This window comes from Gigantopelta aegis, chromosome 6, assembly GCF_016097555.1.
Source record: "Gigantopelta aegis isolate Gae_Host chromosome 6, Gae_host_genome, whole genome shotgun sequence".
In the NCBI taxonomy this organism is placed as follows: domain Eukaryota; kingdom Metazoa; phylum Mollusca; class Gastropoda; order Neomphalida; family Peltospiridae; genus Gigantopelta; species Gigantopelta aegis.
In genome coordinates this window covers 44,317,300-44,338,384 of record NC_054704.1, presented here as the reverse complement: position 1 = coordinate 44,338,384, position 21,085 = coordinate 44,317,300, and the positions used below count along the sequence as shown (strand labels likewise).

The following is a 21,085-nucleotide window of genomic DNA, read 5'->3' as shown; positions in this document are numbered from 1 at the left end:
TAAATGCAACATAAAATAAGTGTTGGAATTAATTAAATCTAGCCTTAGTATACTTTCAGATAATGAATATGTTGAATTAATGTATTTCTCAGAAGACATCTTGGTGGTTATCAGCATCATATTCAGCATGGATTTGCACCATATCAGATTACTTTAATCTGGTTGTATTGATATGCTGAATATCGCTGTTGATGACCATTGCCATGATCTTCTGATTGGTAATTATAGCTTTTGTATTTATGTTCTCCCTGGAGGTGAGTACAGAATGTTTTTCTTTTATATTGATTATTGAATTTCAGTCCTTATTTTTGTCAAAAAAGTCCTAAAAATTCCTAAAAATAGCCCTTATTTTTTAAGAATTTTGCCCTAAAAAAAGCCCTTATTTTTCACAAAATCTTGCTTGAAAGCCTGCTTCTATCATATAACATTTTTTACAGTTAGGCGCAAAAGCCAGTCTAGCGAGTGACTGTGATCGCTTGCCCTTCTGAAAATGTCTTGATATGTAATATTGTGTAAGTTCTTATATAACAACAAAATTTCTTCTTCTTTTTTTAAATATCACCAGATACTTTGGCAGTGATCAAAGGGGCGGGTCTAGCCCAGTGGTAAAGCGTACGCCTAATGCGCGGTCGGTCTAGGATTGATCCCCGTCGGTGGGCCCATTGGGTTATTTCTTGTTTCAGCAAGTGCACCACGACTGGTATATCGATGGCCGTGGTATGTGCTATCCTATCTGTGTGATGGATGCATATAAAAAGTCACTTTCTACTAATGGAAAAATATTTCCTCTCTATGACTGTGTCAAAGTGACCATATGTTTGATATCATTTAGCCGATGAGTAATAAATATATGTGCTGTAGTGGTGTTGTTAAACAAAACAAACTTTGGTAATCATCAAACTTAAACTCGTAATAATTTACAAGGGAGATAACTGATTAGTGTTCACAAAAATATAAACATGATTTCTATATTTTCACTGTAGCCAAACTACAGTGAAAACATGACTTTTCACCGAATATCACTTTTATGGTTTCTGTAGATCTATATATTTCATTGCTATGTATATAATAAATAATATTATGTAAGTTCTTGTATAACTACATATCTTTCATTTCATTTCGTGTTTACATCTAATTAAGGTTCAAATATGCTGTCCTGGTCACACACTTCAGCTATCTGGGCTGTCTGTCTAGCACATTGAGTTAGTTGTTTGTGGTTAATGGTTAATGGTTAGTGAGAAAGAAGAGGGTGTTGTGGCCTTATATCTACCCACTGAGCCTTTAAGAACTCGCTCTGGGTTGGACCTGGTACCGGGCTGCGAACCAGCCTGTAGTCCGATAGCTTAACCACTGCGCCACCGAGGCCGGTGTTACATATCTACTTAACTCCACCTGTCGATCGCCGATTGTCTCGACTGTTCCTTCGGCATTCCAGCAGTTCGCCCGCGTCGCTTAAAGCTTCTTACTGCTTTTGTAAAGATGAACCTTCGTCGATATCGATTATCGGAATGACGTAACGACAATATGCGCGCTAATGTACAAGATAAGACATGCTTCTTACATAGTGTACATCCACTCGAGACGTCAGAACGTTAGTGTACTTGAGGAGAAGGATAATACGTAACATTCTAGTCACAACATACAGCCAAAGCTAGGAAGGCGAAGTCTTCTTAGTTCAGCGGTGAGTGCTCATTAAAGGTTGGGTGTACCTATGGAAAAAAACATATCTGAAATATAATAATGCAATGGTTTCTAGACGTCATTAATATATCTGTCATACATACTGTTGCAGTCTTGTAAGTAATATACTAATTAAACTATCGCTAATTATGACCAACTGATCGAAAGTCATGGTATGGTACGGTACGGTATAGTATGGTATGGTATGGTATGGTATGGTATGGTATGGTATGGTATGGTATCGTACCGTATCGTATCGTATCGTATCGTATCGTACCGTACCGTACACTACGGCACGGTGTGGTGTAGTGTGGTGTGGTACGGTACGGTACGGTGCCGTATGGTATGGTGTGGTATGGTATGGTATGGTATGGTATGGTATGGTATGGTATGGTATGGTATGGTATAGCATGGTATGATACGGTATGACAGAGAAAGTACGGTAAGGTACGGTATTGTATAGCATAGTATATTATGGTATAGCTTTGGTATGTTTTTATTGGTATATAGTATGGTATTGACTGAATTTATTGAAACATATTTTATTGATATATTTTTGCAGAAATAAATATAATTAAAAAATAGACAGAAAGAAAGAATAAAGAATATGATATATATATATATATATATATATATATATATATATTATACATGTATACATGTATACATGAAGGATCCAAACTGTGATGTCCAAACATAGAGTCAATAATATAAAGGTCGTATTTGTCAAGGTCACATTGACAAAATAAAATAATAACTTATACTTATTAATTATTATATTATTAAGAATTGTTGGTGAATCATGCTTGCTTAGGTAAACATATTCCATGATTACAGTGTTGTAAACTTCAATTCAATTATCTCAAAATGCAAAAAAAAGAAGTGACATCACATGTTATTCCCTTGGACATATATGGTTTGGTATGCACTGATTGGTATGATAAGCAGTTATTAAATAGTGTGTTGTGGAATAACCATTTCAGCACTCATGTTTCAAACAAACTGTAAAAGACAAGTCATTCATGATTTGGCGATGCTCGCTTTAAAGAGGCTTTAGTGGCATGTGCAATTGTCTTAATTTGACTGCCACCTCACGAATGGTGTGATGTGTTAAGCTGGTACTCCATATAGAGAGAAATACATAATCTATTATTTCCGTTTTGAAACATACTTTCGAACAGTGAAATATTAAGACAAATATATTGGAGGTACTGTACAAAATGAATGAAGGAAGGAAATGTTTTATTTAACGACGCACTCGACACCTTTTTATTACGGTTATAGGGCGTGGGACATATGGTTAAGGACCACACAAATATTGAGAAAGGAAACCCGCTGTCGCCACTTCACGGGCTACTCTTTTCGATTAGCAGCAAGGGTTTTTTATATGCACCATCCCATAGATATGATAGCACACACCACGGCCTTTGATATACCAGTCGTGGTGCACTGGTTGAAGCGAGAAATAGCCCAATGAGCCCATCGACGGGCCCAAACCGACCGCGCATCAAGCGAGCGCTTTACCATTGGGTTACGTACCGTCCCCTGTACAAAATGAGTTCAGCGACCTGTAGAATAAATGTTTTGGAAGATCTATCAAAGAGTTAAGACACCACCATGATTAATGTGCATAGTATATATTCTGAGTTCATATCCGAACTGGCATGCGTTTATGTGTTTTCTGGCGAAAATAATACGAAATCCCATGCAAAGCGTTCCCAGTAATTGATATGTCCATGACACGTTTTTAACAAAAACCGAACTGATCGATACTAGATCAAAAAGGTGCTACCTGTCACCTTCGCCGCTCTACGTGATGTTGAATTCACGTGATTCTATTACCGTGTAAGCCGTTTCCACATGCCTGTCAAAGTTGATAGTCTTTTGGTGTTCCCGTGTCATTCAAAGATAGAAACAAATCTGTCTTGCCTGTAAACTCCAATGTTGGGGATATATTTTTTTTATTTAATACTGAAAAACAGAATAGAGAAACATTTCAAAATGGTTACGTTTTTGTTTCGAGTGAAAGAAAGAAGGGAATGCAACACATTGTTATTTATGTTATATTGTGTCAGACATATGGTTACGGAAAACACAGAATATGAGAGAGGAAACCGCTGCCGCCACTCCGTGGACTATTCTTTTCGATAGCAGCAAATAATATTTTATAAGCACCACCCCAAAGACAGAATAATACATACATAGCCTTTGTAATATCAGTTGTGGAGCATTGGCTGGATTGAAAAATAACTCATTGTGCCTACGGCCGGGGATCGATCCTAGATCGATTGCGTATCAGGAGAGCGATTTAGCACTAAAATACGTCCCGCCCCTGTTTCGAATGACTTTAATAACTGTTGAGAACTGTTGTAATTTTGTATTAATAAAATACTTGTGTTAAAGGTACTTGATCTTCTTACTGGGCTGTGTAAAATGGTTTCAGTTGTTGCAGGTTTTTTTAACCATTAAACTATACGTTATTTACAACTTCTTGCTTAAATTATCACTTTTGGCAAATCCAGGATGTTTCCGGTCGCTGTTGTATTTGTAGAAAAAAGTTTGTTTTGTTTAACGACACCACTAGAGCACATTGATTTATTAATCATCGGCTACTGGATGTCAGACATTTGGTAATTTTGACATGTAGTCTTAGAAAGGAAACCGCTACATTTTTTTTTCTCCATTAGTAGAAGATATCTTTTATATGCACCATCCTACAGACAGGATAGTATATACCACGGCCTTTCATATACCAGTTGTGGTGCGCTGGCTGAAATGAGAAATAGGCAAATGGGCCTACCGACGGGGATCGATCCCAGACCGACCGGCCATCAAGCGGACGCTTTACCACTAGACTACCACTTGTATTTTTAGAATTTGATACCCCTTGTATTTGTAGAATTCAAATTTCATTTTATCAGAAACAGAAACGGTACGCACTTCGGAAACTAGCTAGTGTCAGTGACTTTAACTTCTGGAAAGCGGATACTGTGCCTTTAAGACAGTCCTGCAGCGCAGAACCGGTTTTAGTGTGAGTGATTGACATGCGTTAATAGGTATCGACCCGGCACTGACTGCAAGGTGACGTGTCTTTAAGTACATCTGGTTTGGCCGGTGATGCATTACACACACACACACACACGCTGTCAGCTCTCTCTGATGACTGCTCTTGACAATTCCACTGCGCTTATAGCAGGTAACCGTCACTGGCAACGATGGGATTAACATTTCAGTTCAGAGTCACATACAGGTGTTCTTGTTTGTATGTGTTGAGTCGTAGGATCGAAACCCATCGGTGGACCCATTTTTCGGCTGGGATTTTCTTCCCGTCCCAACCAGTGTCTGTCCCATGGGTGGTGGTATGTGCTGTCCTTTCTGTGGCAAAGTGCATAAAACGACCTCTTGCCGATAATGGAAAAAAACCCTGTAGAGAGAGAGAGAGAGAGAGAGAGAGAGAGAGAGAGAGAGAGAGAGAGAGAGAGAGAGAGAGAGAGAGAGAGAGAGAGAGAGAGAGAGAGAGATTACGGCAAGCTGCTCTAACCGAAAAGCAGCAACATATATATATATATATATATATTGCTGCTTTTCGGTTGGAGCATATATATATATATATATATATATATATATATATATATATATATATATATGGGACGGGAAAAGACAGGAGTACGATAAATCCTAGGACCCATCGCGCCTCAGGCGTGTGATCTACCACTAATCTGCACCATGGGAGATCAAATAAAGCTATTTTACATAAATCATTGTATAACTGAATGACAGTCAGAATAAAGTTGTATACTTCATCACAGAAGTTACATGCACTTTTTTTATGTGTACGCGTTTAAAGGGACTGTCCTGAGTTTGTAGCCATTATAAGATGTTTGGTGACCAAAATGAGATATTAAATACATTTTCTTGGTTAGGAACAATGAATGAATGTTTAACGACACCCCAGCACGAAAAATACATCGGCTATTGGGTGTCAAACTATGGTAATGCAAACAAAGAAAGTGATGATCAACATCAATATAAAAATTCAAGATTTAAATAAAAACACAGTGTAAAGAACTGTGCAAAAATACAAATATCACAGATAGATACTGACTTTTGTTCAAAATTTTAATTGTATCTAGAAGAAAACAAGGGGATTTGTGCCGTATTGGCCATTCTCAAAGAGAATGTTACACCCCTGCACCACGGTGAGGTTACAGCACACGCAGGAGGTCTTGGTCAGGATGCCAGTGCCTGTATATCCAATGTGTTTACTGTCGTGTTCCAATGTTTGTATCAGCAGTTGTTTATTTTACTTCGTAATATATATTTTGTTTCTCGTACATACAAATTATTAAAAGCTGGAATTCGGTTTGAGCTACTACAAAAATTAGTACGAAAACAAACAGATACTGAAATTCTAAACAGAAAATAACTTTAAAATAACATTTTAGTTATCAAAACGGATCTGTTTGTCGTAAACATGTTACAATGTAACAATCTCAGGATCGGAAGGATATGTTTTATTTAACGACGTACTCAACACATTTTATTTACGGTTATATGGCGTCAGACATGTGGTTAAGAGAGGAAACCCGTTGTCGCCACTTTATGGGCTACTCTTTTCGATTAGCAGCAAGGGATCTTTTATATGCACCATCCTACAGACAGGATGGTATATACCACGACCTTTGTTACACCAGTTGCGAAGCACTGGCTGGAACGAGAAATAGCCCAATGGGTCCACCGACGGGGATCGATCCTAGACCGACCGCGCACCAAGCGAACTCTGTAGAACTGGGTTACGTCCCGCCCACTCAGGATTGTCTCATTAATTCTTTAAAGGCTGATTTATACTTCACTGCCTTCTGTTTTTCTTCATTCCTAATTCGCACTTTTCAATAAATTTTCAACACATGCCAATTCATATATGGCACTAGTCCTTTCAAAGCTATTCCGGTGGCAATGCATCGACCTAATTTAATTTTCGCACTAGGTTGCCACCAGAGTAGGAAACATTTATAGGTGAGTTGAAATTCCTCAAAAAGTGCGCTATATGACCACACACATCCACGTCATACATCATTAGTTGCAGTTATTCAAAAGTTAGGGGTCAAAGGTCGATGAGAGGAAACTAATAGCCTATGATAGTTATGAGGTTTCTAGTAGATATTTCTTAAATAATTATTATACTATATACGGACCAGAAAATGTTGACCTTGTAAAAAAAAATGTAACACATCAAAAACGAGCACATTGATTTATAAATTATCGGCTATTGGATGTCAAACAATTGGTAATTTTGATATTATAGTATTAGAGAGGAAACCCGCTACATTTTGTTTTCCATTAGTAGCAAGAACTATTTTATATGCACCATCCTACAGACAGAATAGCACATATAAAGGCATTTCATATACCAGTCGTGGTGCATTTGCTGAAACGAGAAATAGCCTAATGGGCCCACCGACAGGGATCGATCCCACACCAACCGCGCATCAGGCGAGCGCTTTACTATTTGGCTACGTCTCACCCTTAAATAAATCAATTAACTGGTTTAACGTGCTAATATCCAATTAACTGGTTTAACACGCTTATATCCAATTAACTGGTTTAACGTGCTTATATCCAATTAACTGGTTTAACGTGCTTATATCCAATTAAGGTTCAAACACGATTATTGTGGATATAAACTCTGATATAGATCACAAATACACAAGTGAAATTAAATGTTTTACTTAACGACGCACTCAGCACATTTTATTTACGGTTATATGACGTCAGACATATGGTTACGGACCACACAGATATTGAGAGAGGAAACCCGCTGTCGCCACTTTATGGGCTACTCTTTTCGATTAGCAGCAAGCTATCGTTTATATGCACCATCCAACAGACAGGACAGCACATACCATGGCCTTTGTCACACCAGATGTGGAGTACTGGCCCACAAATATAGTGTTCAAACTAAATACATTGTCAGAATTCTCATGTTATACCGTGTTTCACTCACCTCGGTATAACAAATATACACATGTAGATCATGTACATGTATGAAACACAATCTTTGTCACTAAACACTGAGTAGTCATTGGGCATTTTCAAAATCCTATTTTGAGTTATCACAGAAGCCAAGCTAAAGTTGAATAAGACCAAAAAAAACAACAACTAAAGTTTCTTAAAATATATTTACTCCAACAATTGTAATCCTTCATGCGATTTACGTTTTATTACGAAATGAAATATTCCCAACTTGCGTTTCAAAACGTTGGTGACATCAAATTATTTAGTCAAGGTCAGGGTTCCTACATTTGAGGTCAAATTCGCATAAAAGTACTTATTTACAAGTATAAATTCCCAAATCGTTTGTTACATATATTCACCAAATCTGTCAAATAAACGTTTGATGTATTTCTGTAAAAATGAGCTATGATGTTACAAGATCATATGGTGAAGTCATTAGACATTGGTATTAACAATTGGGGATCAAAATATGGGTCTTTTCTGGTGTTTACGGCAGATGTTTGTATAATGGTTAATTCCACTTGCACCTTATCCCGTCCATCCAGTGTCCTTACATTGGTGTACATTAAATGCTGTGGTATGTACTGTCATGTTATCCAGTAGGTCAGCTGTCTGTGCTACTATACCTTTAAAATTGTGTATATCGTTATTAAAGCATTAAATATTATAGTATTAATACAGTGGTTGACATTATTAAACCACCAGTCTTCAGAGATAAACAGTTAAATACTTTAAAGTGATACTGGGGGCATTCGTGTAAAAAATAAATGGGGTGAAATGGTCTTGTCTGTGTACTTTTTTTCTATCTCACTATTTTTCAATATGTTTTTTTTTTACCAACAGGTGCCTTTTTTTTTCTCTTTTTTTTTTTACCGGAAGTGGGTTTTTTGTGTGTTTTTTGTTGGTTAATGATGGTAATCAAACGCTCATTAGAAATGTGGGAACTTCAGACATCTGGTAAAACCATTGATTTTGCTAATCTCACTATTTTTCAATATGTTTTACCAACAGAACAGAACAGAACATAACTTTATTACACTGTTAGGCAACGGCATATGGGGAAACATGAATAATTACATAATGTAATATGTGACAAGACAGGACAGGGTTTACAGGAGAACATTAAATAGTAAATAATATAGTATATGAATAGTTAAATTATATAAATACAATAATACTAAAATACAACGACTGGATATAATAAAATACATGCATACAATAAGCCAATAATATTCGGCATAGTAGAGTAATTGAAGTTCATTATATAATTTGTTATACAATGTCATGTACTAGTATATTTCGATTTATTAAAATAAGGATATCTGTGATATAATAATAAAGCATAAAGTGATGGGTGTATGTTGATACAAATAGCTATGGTCTTTTAAATTTATCATTAATTTCTTTAATTAATTTGCTGACTTTTCTTAGGACACCTATTTTATTACTAGTCATTAACTCTTTAAATTTTAGGGTACTGGGGTTCATATAATAATATTGTTTTAGGAGTAGGCACAAGTGAATAGATAATGATATTCATCACCAATATCGTTAGAATCACAAAGTGTGCATAACCTATTTTCTACTGGTGTATTATTCCACCGTCCTATTTCAATCAGGAGGTAATGATTTGATGTTCTGAATTTAAGAATAATGATCCATTTAATTCTTGCATTAAAATCTCCAAAAAGTAAAATTGGATTACCTCCCCTTTCAGCCTGGGTAATTTCATGATCAATAATATCAAATGTGTCTTCTTTATAGTATGGGGATCCAATAGGGGGGATATATACCACACCCACTGATAGCGTTTCTTCAAGACCTGTGAGAATGGCAGGGATTTTGAACCAAGATATAGATTCGGAAATGTTTGTGTCATTAAATTCTATATAGGTGATTAGGTCTTGTCTTATACCAATAGCTATGTCGCCAGATGGGCATACTTTTCTTTTTCTGTTGTTGAAATAAAATACATAGCCTGGTATAAATGTGGACATATAATCTGTTTCGTTGGTTTTTGTTTCAGTAAAACAGAGGATACCATGCTTTGAGACATACATGTAATCTACAAATTCCGGTATCATTAGTTTGCTTCTCAGTCCACATACACTGATACTAATGAATGATAACTGAGCATTCTGACCAGATAGGTTAGGGATATTTTGTACAAAGTTGATGTTAGGTAAGTCAGGGGCATTGAGGCTATTGGTGTTACTTTTATATATATATATATATGTTCTTATCTGAAGTAGCTGCTGTTGGGGTGTTAGGTGTGTCACTACAAGGTGAGTTAAAACTTGCTTGGTTAGCACTAAGTGAATTAACATTGACTATGGCTGGACAAGGTGTACTAATACTAATACCGGGTGGGTTCATGCTAACTTTGCTATTCTTAGGTGAGTTTGATTTTGTCTGTACTACAGTATGGCAAGTTCATATAGGCTGTTTTAACATAAGGTGACTCGGTAATCATAGTATCTGTTTTATCAACATTTTGGTTCATACTGATATGTGGATCAATGCTTTCAGCATATAGGGTATTGTTACTCAGGCTGCTGAGTGTGTCAGTCATACCAGAGCTTGCTGTATGATTGTTTACTGTTTCAAGTGTGGGAATATTGGTATGTAGGTGACTTATTTGGTTTGGTATGTCAGTATCAATTATATCAACAAGTAGGATTTGCTTGCTCACATTTCTATCAACATCATGTGTACCAACATGTGTAAAATCATCACTATTGCTAAATACATCAAATATATTAACATGAGTAAAATCATTACTCACCTTGCTATATACATCAAATATGTTAACATATGCAAAGTCATTCACATTTCTACAAATATCAGTTATATCAACATGCTCACCTACACCTACACTTTAGCGTTTTGTTTTTTAAAAATACTGGAAGTGGGTTTTACATCTTTTTGTCGGTTAATGTTTGTAAGCAGACGCTCATTAGAAATATGGCAATTACACTCATCTGGTAAAACCATTGATTAAACAAGCTTATTAGGCCTACTGATAATTAAATATCTGACTGGCTCTGGCAATCGATGGCGAGGTGTCAGGTAGTGCAATTAAAACTTCAAAGTTTATGTAACACAAAATGTTTCTTTATCATATTGGTATGTGTTTATATTATTTAATTATCTTTTGATGCTATGTAGAGTGTCTTTTTTTTAACTAAAGTGCCGAATTTCAATTTTAAAAATCGGCATTTTATTGCAAAACAACACTCTACAATACTAGCTCTAGGGAGAGCATAAAAAAGAGTCTCAAAATTATCTATTAAACTTCAAAAATTGTAGAATTCTATTTATTTTGTAACAAAATATCATTTATTAAATGAATTGTTATTCGAATTTGGCGACTGTCAGAGCTATCCCTGCTATCAGAAATGGATAACCTAATGATCTATAGTACCTCATTAGCTTAATGGCATTACCAGTAAACTAGCAAAGTAGCAAAACGTAGTTATCCTTCTTAAACTGCTACGTGTTGGTATGTTATATATCGTTAAGTATATATATATATACTGAATACTGACGTCCAAAATAAAGGAAAATTTACATGCATAAAATTTGAATATTTTGAAAAATAGTGTTGCTAACTGAAAAAACTACAATTTAGAAACCACCTTACAAACACTTTGCATGCATAACGAAGTGCAATGTGATGTTTAGCAGTTAGCTTAATGATACTTTCGTATCTCCCCATACCATTTATTGGTTTTCTACAATACAAATTCGAGCCTTGTGAATTTTCTTTTGGATGTCAATACAAATCTTGTGTACGTAATGTTATTGATATATAAAAACATGTCTAAACCGGATCACGCGGGGGCCTAATATTTATCCGATTTAGACAGGATCCGGTTTAGAGAGTCGCACTTTTGAATTTAGAAAAATTCGGAACCACGAAACTTGTTTTGACAGGATTCCGGTTTCTACGGGGTCCGGTTCAAACAGGTTTAACGTTAATTTTTGTAAAACATGCGTATTCTCATTGCTTCTTGACTCAGTACTATCAAAACTTTCTCAAACTAACCCATGGACATGCTGCCGACGTTTTATTTTGAACGTGTCTGTGTGTTCGGGATTCTTTATTGTTTTTTTTTTTTTTTTTTTTTTTTTTTTTTTTTTTTTTTTTTTTAATATAATGTGTGGGGTTGACTTAAAAAAAAAACACTTTGATATATATTTATAGAAAAAACCTTTCCGTGGAATTTTTATTTAGACATTTTCTTTAAAAATTATAGTAATTTAATATTGTTAATGCTATTTACAAAATACAAATATACATTAACATTATTTTGTGCCCGATGTTAATCAGCTATGCTAAATATGTAAATAATCAATGTCTAAGGTGTAGTCTTTGTTTAAGCGTTCAATAGTTTTGTCTTAGACGAACTTCTCAAAGTGTTCGCTTTGACGTCATTGTCGTGCCAGCATTGTTTATTTGTATATTTATAGATAACACTAACACATCTAGGTATTTAAATAACACCTGAGTAAAATATGGAAAGATATTTGCGGTTTCATGTATTATTACCCATCGATCTTTCAAAAACCTTTGTTCAATTTCGTGATTTGTATACATGTTGTGACATAATTTATGACTAGACAGGAGGGAGCGGACACGGAATGACCTGGATCTTAACATACCCAGTACAAGAGGAATATTTGTTTAATGATATCTAGCATATTTTAAAATGTGCCAGTTTGATGACACCCAGGACATTTTCAACTAGGTATATTTGTTGACACCTAGCACATTTTAAACTATCGCTATTTGGTGACGCCAAACACATTATACTATTTATATTTCGTGCTCACGGCATAGTCAGGACGGTACATACCTTTGATTATCCATCGATGACGATCAGTCTCGAAACTCGTTCCATCTCAGGCGAGGGTTCCACCTCTGAGCTACAGCCGCCTCTCTTTAATGAAGGAAGGAAATGGTTTATTTAACGACACACTCAACACATTGTATTTACGGTTATATGCCGTCAGACATATGGTTAAGGACCACACATATATTGAGAGAGGAAACCCGCTGTCGCCACTTCATGGGCTGCTCTTTTCGATTAGTAGCAATGGATCTTTTATATATACCATCCCACAGACAGGATAGTACATACCACGGCCTTTGGTACACCAGTTGTGGAGCACTGGCTGGAACGAGAAATAGCCCAATTGGCCCACCGACGGGGATCCTCTTTACTGAGGGAGTATTCTCGAAAGCATCTCCGTAACGCACAAGAATTTTTTTTTGTACTGTAGTGTGTTTGGTTAAATCCTCAGCACTCTCGTTATTGTAGTGGTTGTTGGTAGTGATGGAGTTGTTTTTGGTAGTGATGGTAGTGGTTGTTGATAGTGATGGTAGTGGTTGTTGATAGTGATGGTAGTGGTTGTTGGTAGTGATGGTAGTGGTTGTTGGTAGTGATGGAGTGGTTGTTGGTAGTGATGGTAGTGGTTGTTGATAGTGATGGTAGTGGTTGTTGGTAGTGATGGTGGTGGTGGTGGTAGTGGTAGTGGTGGTAGTGGTGGTGGTGGTGGCGGTGGTAGTAGTGGTAGTGGTGGTGGTTTTCTTGATGGTTTATTATGCCATTTTTCAGAACAAATGTCGCATTTACCGTACATGCGACAAATACCGCATTTACCATACTTGGTATAAACATCGCATTTACCATACATGCTACGAATGTCTCATTTACCGTATATGTTACAAATACAAGTTTTCTTTCTTTCAATGGAATCATTTCGATTCCATCCAGAATGTGTTTTACAATTTTTACGTGATACTGACTTTTACTCTAAATTTTAATTTGATCTATCTGTGATATTTGTATTTTTGCACAGTTCTTTACACTGTGTTTTATTTGACTCTTGAATTTTTATATTTATGTTGATCACAACTTCATGTTTTAAATTACCATAGTTTGACATCCAACAGCCGATTTATTTTGCGTGCTGGGGTGTCGTTAAACATCCATTCATTCATTCATTCATTTTCTTTCTTTCACACCTAACAGATGTTGGTGTCGTTAAGCATTCATTCATTCATAAAATTCATTCATCCATCCATCCATTCATAAACTTCATTAATTCATTCATTCATTATTCTTGCCATTATAACGATTGCCGTTGTTGATTTCGAATTCACAAAGATAAACATTTTGCACACAAAATAACACAAATAGACAAAGAAGCGTGATCGTGTTACGTAATGTAACCAGCTTAAAATGTCAACAAGCCATTGTGCCGCTACGTACAACAATGCCATGATATATATCAATATTGTGTCTGAAAGGTGTGGCGGAACTCCTAAATGCTGAGTAATTATGTTGAGAGGTAGACTGCACGTCAGTAGTTTATTTTAATCTCTAAGAGAGACAATTCCATAGGACATGACATTAATACTATATACATTAGTCCATTATCGGCAGGGAGATTTTCATCTAATAAAAGAATTAATCTTGTTTCGTGGTGAATAGAAGAAAGTGCCTTTTAACATTTTGTATATCTTTAGCATCAGGTGGATTAGATATATAAATTATAGAATATACGCACGCAGGCACGCATACACACACACACACACACACACACACACACACACACACACACAGAGAGACACACACACACATATATATATATATATATATATATATATATATATATATATATATATATATACACATACAGACGGACGCGCGTGCGGTATAGCCTTATGCACTGAATTTGTCTTGTCCATTCTCTGAATGTTATAATATATATATATATATATCTTTATACGTATTATTACATTCATTTACTCGTCGTGGTATGTCTTGTCCTGTTTGTGGGATGGTGCATATAAAAGATCCCATGCTACTAATGAAAAAATGTAGCGGGTTTTCTGTCTATGACTGTGTTAAAATGACCATATGTTTGACATCCAATAGCCGATGATTAATAAATCAATGTGCTCCAGTGGTGTTGTTAAACAAAACGAACTTTTTTCTCTTTTTTTCCATTTACTCGTCTATCTCTGTTTTGACACCCGATAGCTGTTTTTCTTGTTTTCGGGTTATGCTTAGTCGTTAATCATTTGTTGATTTTCTTTTTAATCATTTCATTGATTTCTTTATTCCTTCATTTTGTATTTCCTTCAACCATTCATTCATGAACATTAGCGTATTTGTCTAAAATATATTATGTACACCCCAGGGGAATAATTTTCTAAACTTGCTCACCTTTGCGAACTCGCAATGCATGGCAAAAAAGATTCACAAAGACGATGTGAATATTGCTTAAGAGAGTTTACGAGAGCTGTGTGTATTAGTTTCCCGGACCGTAATATATCAGTACTAGGCAAGCTATTTTTTTAGCAGCATCAAGTCTTTTAAATGGGGTGGGTGGGGGTGAGTCGTAGTCTGAAAAGCATAAGCGTACGAGACAGGGTAATGTGGTCAACGACGGAAGCCCGTACCCCTATGTTGAAAAGCACACTGGTGGACTGGTCTTCCTCTGACGGGTTTCTTCTCTACAACATATGTTAACTGAGGCGGGTGATCTACCACTAATCACGTCTTATTCTAAATTCATTTCATTTCAACTTATTTACGTGATTATATCAAGCACGCGCCTCAGTTATCTGGGCTGTCTGTCCAGGACAGTGGGTTGGTTAGCGGTTAGTGAGAGAGAAGGGGGTCTAGTGGCCTTACACCTACCCTCTGGGTGGGACCCGGTACCGGGCTGCGAACCTCGTATCTACCAGCCTTATGTCCGATGGCCCAACCACGACACCACCGAGGCCGGTTGTTCTAAATAATTGACATATATATTTCATTGACTGTTCAAGGGAAACAACTCTCTTCGAAATAGTATCAGAATTATGAGCATTTGAAAAGCTGGCAACTGCTTGCCGTATCCATATACCTGTGAGAGTGTACATTGGTGTGAGTATCACGGTATGTGGTGTTAACATAATATTGTTCGCCTATAAAACACGATAATAAAATACCACAAAACACATCTTTTTCCAGTGCTTTAGATTGCATCAAAGTCCAGGCATTAAACATTGAGCCCAAAATACGTATACCCCAAAATAAGCAAGCCCAAAGTTGAAATTGAGTACAAACAAGCTGACCTCAAAACATGTCACCTTAAAACCTTTGAAATGTTAAACTGTGATTAGATTTGAGTAGCTTGAAATTTATTTCTGAATATTTACAACTCCATCTATTAATAGCATTACTATACTAGCAAGACCTCTACAGAGTGCCCAGAATACATTTAAACATTTAATGTTCCCGAACTAGTGAGATGTAAACCACTGTTCTACAACAGACAAACAAAAATAAAACAAGATATCAAAAGTTCTGTTTCAGAGACTAGCTAATTAGCGAGGAGTTAGGATCAATTATCAGTCCCCAGTGAATTAATGTTGTAAACACCTTTTTAAAAAAAAACTAATGCGACATTGATATTTTATTAATTAATAAACTAATACATTTTTTTTCTGGGCAGATAAGCCATATAAGTGAGTTGTGTGCCTAGGACAATGTGCTTGAGCAAAACTGTAATCATCATCGTTTATGTAGCAGATCTAGACACGAAAAAGGTTTGAGGAACTGAGTAGAGATTTCGAATGGGATAGCGGTAGAAAGAAAAGGACATGAGGGGGAAGATGGGGATAGTTAAAATCGTACAACTCAGAAACTACTGGACAAAGCTTTCATCGCCTCACTCATTCATTTCAACTTATTTTTATGCATGTATTCAATTAAGGTTTAAGCACGCTGTTCTGGACACACTCCTCGGCTATTTGGATTATCTAACTAGGACAGTGGGTTAGTTGTTACTGATTAGTGAGAGAGAAGTCGGTGTAGTGGTCTACCCATTGAGTTGTTCAAACTCGCTCTGGGTGGGAGCCGGTACCGGGCTGCGAACTCAGTATCTACCAGCCTTAAGTCCGATGGCTTAATCACGACACCACCGAGGCCGGTTGCTTCGCTTCGATCGTCATAAGATTGTGCCGACGTTTCGCGGACGCCCATAGCACTCACTCTGTCAGTGATGATTTGCAGTTAGATGCTGACACATCTTGTCAAAACGATTCTTGGCTGCGTAAGTTGACCCAGAATTTTCGTGAAGGTAACTGGGAGACGACGCAGAAATCTATGAATAATTCTATAAATTTAGCAACTTCTCTTCTTAAGAGAGGTTCCGTTAAACATTAGTGAGCACACTCAACTAACTGAAGAGGTTGTTAATGCGTCTGGCAACATGATAATAGACACATTACTTTTAAAGTATTTTCGGGTGATGCATTGGTATTGGCGGCAGAGGGGTGGGCGCAATTTGTTAAATAAGAGCTAAATGCCTTTCGTCGCGGTCTGCAATAAAAGGCTTATCGTAAGTGACTTTCTCTTGAATATACTAGCACGTTATAGTTTGTCATACCAACCGGTGCTCCGCGACTGGTATATCGAAAGTCGTGGTATGTACTATCTTCGCTATAGGGAAAGTCATATAAAAGATCATTTACTGCTATTCAACAGGGGTTGCTTTAGAAAGAATGATAGTTGCAGCATTTGGATTGAGTTAGATGGGATAATTTTAAGGAAAATAAGCTTATTGTAACAGGCGGGCGAATTTTTATGTTGTACAGGCCAGAAAATTACTTCTAAAAATAATTGTGCAAAAAAAAAACCCCTCTAAAAACTAAAATTCGTTCTCTGATAAACATTATGGTCATTTGCAAAATCTCGTTATACAAGATTTAGCATATTCATTTTTGAGAAATTAACAAAATACATGTATGAATGAAATCCTATTCATTTGATTTTTCGTGCCAATTTATTTTTTAATGATTTGATATGTTTTGGGGTACCATGTAACCTATATCGTATAGCAGCCACCAAATGCATTATCCTACTACATATCACTGCCTTTATTTGAGTGCAAAAAAAGAAAGAAAGAAGTGTTTTATTTAACGACGCACTCAACACATTTTATTTACGGTTATATGGCGTCAGACATATGGTTAAGGACCACACAGATTTTTTTTAGAGGAAACCCGCTGTCGCCACATAGGCTACTCTTTTTTACGACAGGCAGCAAGGGATCTTTTATTTGCGCTCCCCACAGGCAGGATAGCACAAACCATGGCCTTTGTTGAACCAGTTATGGATCACTGGTCGGTGCAAGTGGTTTACACCTACCCATTGAGCCTTGCGGAGCACTCACTCAGGGTTTGGAGTCGGTATCTGGATTAAAAATCCTATGCCTCGACTGGGATCCGAACTCAGTACCTACCAGCCTGTAGACCGATGGCCTGTCACAACGCCACCGAGGCCGGTTTGAGTGCAAAAAAGTAATCAACAGCGAACCAGAAATCGTTATTTCAGTGTATTGACAGCTGCACATTCCCAATAATAGATGTGAAGCTTGTATGTACTACTGGAAATACTTTTGTATATTTCTTCATAAGGTTCTTTTCGCCCGTTAAAAAAATGAACATCAAAACTAAATTATATACACCTATTTATGCGCTTTATATACAAACATAAATCTATATTCTGTGTCTTACTATATGAATACTAAACTATTTGTCGGCTTTATTCTTTCAAGTTTTTTTCTAATCATCAGCTACTTAGATAACAGATCTGTAAAGTGTACCTATAAAACATAAACAAAACAAGAAAAACACCCACACAAAACAAAAACAAAAACACCCACACAAAACAAAAACAAAAACACCCACACAAAACAAAAACAAAAATTAAAACAAACCACACAAAACGAAATAAAACAAAACAAAACAGAAACAGAAGCGAAACGAAATAAATTAAAACAAAATAAACAACACAGTTCACAAACAATGTGTTACAAGGACGTTTTGCGAATGTTTTGTTCTGTTTTTGTTTTAGTTTTTTTTAACAACTTTATTACCCCAGAAACAAATATGATAGTGTCAGGGATAGGGCCCTGATATCACTACCTTACAGTCATGTTATAAAATAGGAATAATATTGATATATATATATATATATATATATGATAATTATAGTACATTACAACAGTACTAATATACATGGATATACATGTGCACATGTATTAATGCATAAATATTCTATAAATGGGGTCAACAATGGAAACTTGAAATAAAAGAAAAAGACCTAAAGAATGGAAGAAAGGAAAAAAGAGGAAAAAGAAAGGACGAAACATAGTAAATTTATAGACAGAATTTAGTGCATTTTGTATTGTCAGAAATTTATCTAGAACAATATATTGACATGCCTTGTTTCTAGGAATTTGGACCAAGGTCCCCAATAGTCGTCATATTCTTACAATTGACAGTTTTTTATATATATATATATATATATATATATATATATATATATATATATATATATATATATATATATATTTCAATTTGTATTTATCTTTTAAAAAGTTAGGTTCCTGTTTTTGCATTTTACTTCTACATATATAATATTTTACATTAATAATTAGCCAATTAGCAAATAGCATTATGGGTTTTTCTGTTATTTATGATTCCAAAGAAAACTGTCTGTTTATCAAATTGTATGTGTTCACCTTTGTCCTGGCTCCACTGTTCAATTTCTTTCCATACATCTAAGACTTTGGAACAGTCCTAGAACAAATATTCCGATGTTTCTGGCTGTGCATGGCAAAACTCACAAATATTTGATTCTATATATTTTATTTTATTAAGAAAAGTGTTATTATTCTATGTAAGATTCTATATTAAAGCCATAATAATGTTTAGTCTTTTAAACATTGAAATGGTAAATTATAGACATTTCTCCACTCTTGTAAAGATATGTAACCTAAATCAGTACTGTATCCCACGTGTCATCGTAGTGGAGATTTGTGTGCATGTTCTCCCACCTAACGACCCCTATTCCGCTATCTTCCAAGAAAATCACGTGGACACAGACCGTAATAATATTATAACCACGTCATTATCAACAGATATTAATATCATAAGGGCTGTTTAAACAAATTGGGGTCAGAATATCAACGAATAACAAAGGTTTGGGTTGCTTTTTTTTTTCTCACCTGCATTCCCAATCTTTGATATTCCAACGGTGTTTTCAACTAACCAACCAATGCACAACAACTGGTCAAAGGCTGTGGTATATCCTTTTCTTTCTCTGGGAAAGTTACTAATGGGAAGAATTTAGCGGGTTTCCTCTGATGACTACGAGTCAGAATTACCACATGTTTGACATCCAATAACCGATGATTAATTAATCAATGTGCTCTAATTGTGTCGTTATACAAAAACAAACTTTGATATTCCAACGGTGCAGTACTGGATAGGTCGGGTAAACAACTTAGCTATATACCTATCACTGTTAACCAACCATCTGACACAAGCTTGCATCCAATGAAGGTTCAAAAACAGTGTGTCTTAGGCATATTCTCCTAATTTCCCGGCGGAGGTTCCTCTCTCTGTTGGTATTGAGTCAGTAAGTTGGGAATTCTAGATGACACCTGTTGCGTTACTATAGTGGATCGTAGTTACCAACGACCATGGTTATTTCCCTTTGAATGCAATAGCGCCGTTCATAATTTTGGGTTTTTTTTAATGTGCTCGTTGTTATTCCCCTTTGATTGCAATAGCGTCTTCATTTATTTCGATATTCTCGTGGTTATTTCCCTTCGATTGTAATAAGCGTTGTTCATTTATTTCGATATGTTCGTGGTTATTTCCCTTTGATTGAATGTAATAGCGACGTTCAATATTTAGTTCGATATGCTCGTGAGATATGCTGAGTTTTAATAGCGACGTTCAATATACATGTAGCTGTTTTCTACTGTTTTCTCGTGTTATTATTGATTACCATATTCAAGAGTCTATCCTGAGCTTTCTGCCGTCGTAACACAATTAAAGACTAAAATCATGCAAATTATTTTTACCATATTACAATTCCAAACTCAGGACAATCTAATATATATATATATATATACACAAACATACACATTCATACATACATACATATATACATATATACATACATACAAACATACATACATGTATGTACTGATGTATGAATATCTACATATTGTATGTCTGTCTGACTCTCTCTCTCTCTCTCTCTCCTCTCTCTCTCTCTCTCTCTCTCTCTCTCTCTCTCTCTCTCTCTCTCTCTCGCTCTCTCTCTCTCTCTGTGTATGTGAGTGTACGTCTGTTGTGTGTGTGTGTGTGTGTGTGTGTGTGTGTGTGTATTGTGTGTGGATCCGTTTCCTATGCACAAAGACCAGGGCCAGCATTAAGCAAAGCAAAAACACGACGCATTTTCAACTGAAATGTGCGTGAAAATGTGAATGGCAATCATGTACACTTTTATACCCATGGTGAGAACGCATT

The 21,085-nt window shown here is 36.0% G+C and overlaps 1 long non-coding RNA gene across 1 annotated transcript in view; it reads right to left on the bottom strand.

Moving 5' to 3' along the window:
• Positions 1 to 1,270: 1,270 nt before the first annotated feature.
• LOC121373968 overlaps positions 1,271 to 21,085 on the bottom strand; it is a 32,968-nt gene continuing 13,153 nt past the window's right edge. Inside the window, exons 2-4 of the long non-coding RNA XR_005958161.1 lie at positions 12,555 to 12,638; positions 3,523 to 3,651; positions 1,271 to 1,709 (exon numbers count right to left, since the gene is read on the bottom strand). This is a non-coding gene — a long non-coding RNA (uncharacterized LOC121373968). The remainder of the gene's footprint in view (positions 1,710 to 3,522; positions 3,652 to 12,554; positions 12,639 to 21,085) is intronic.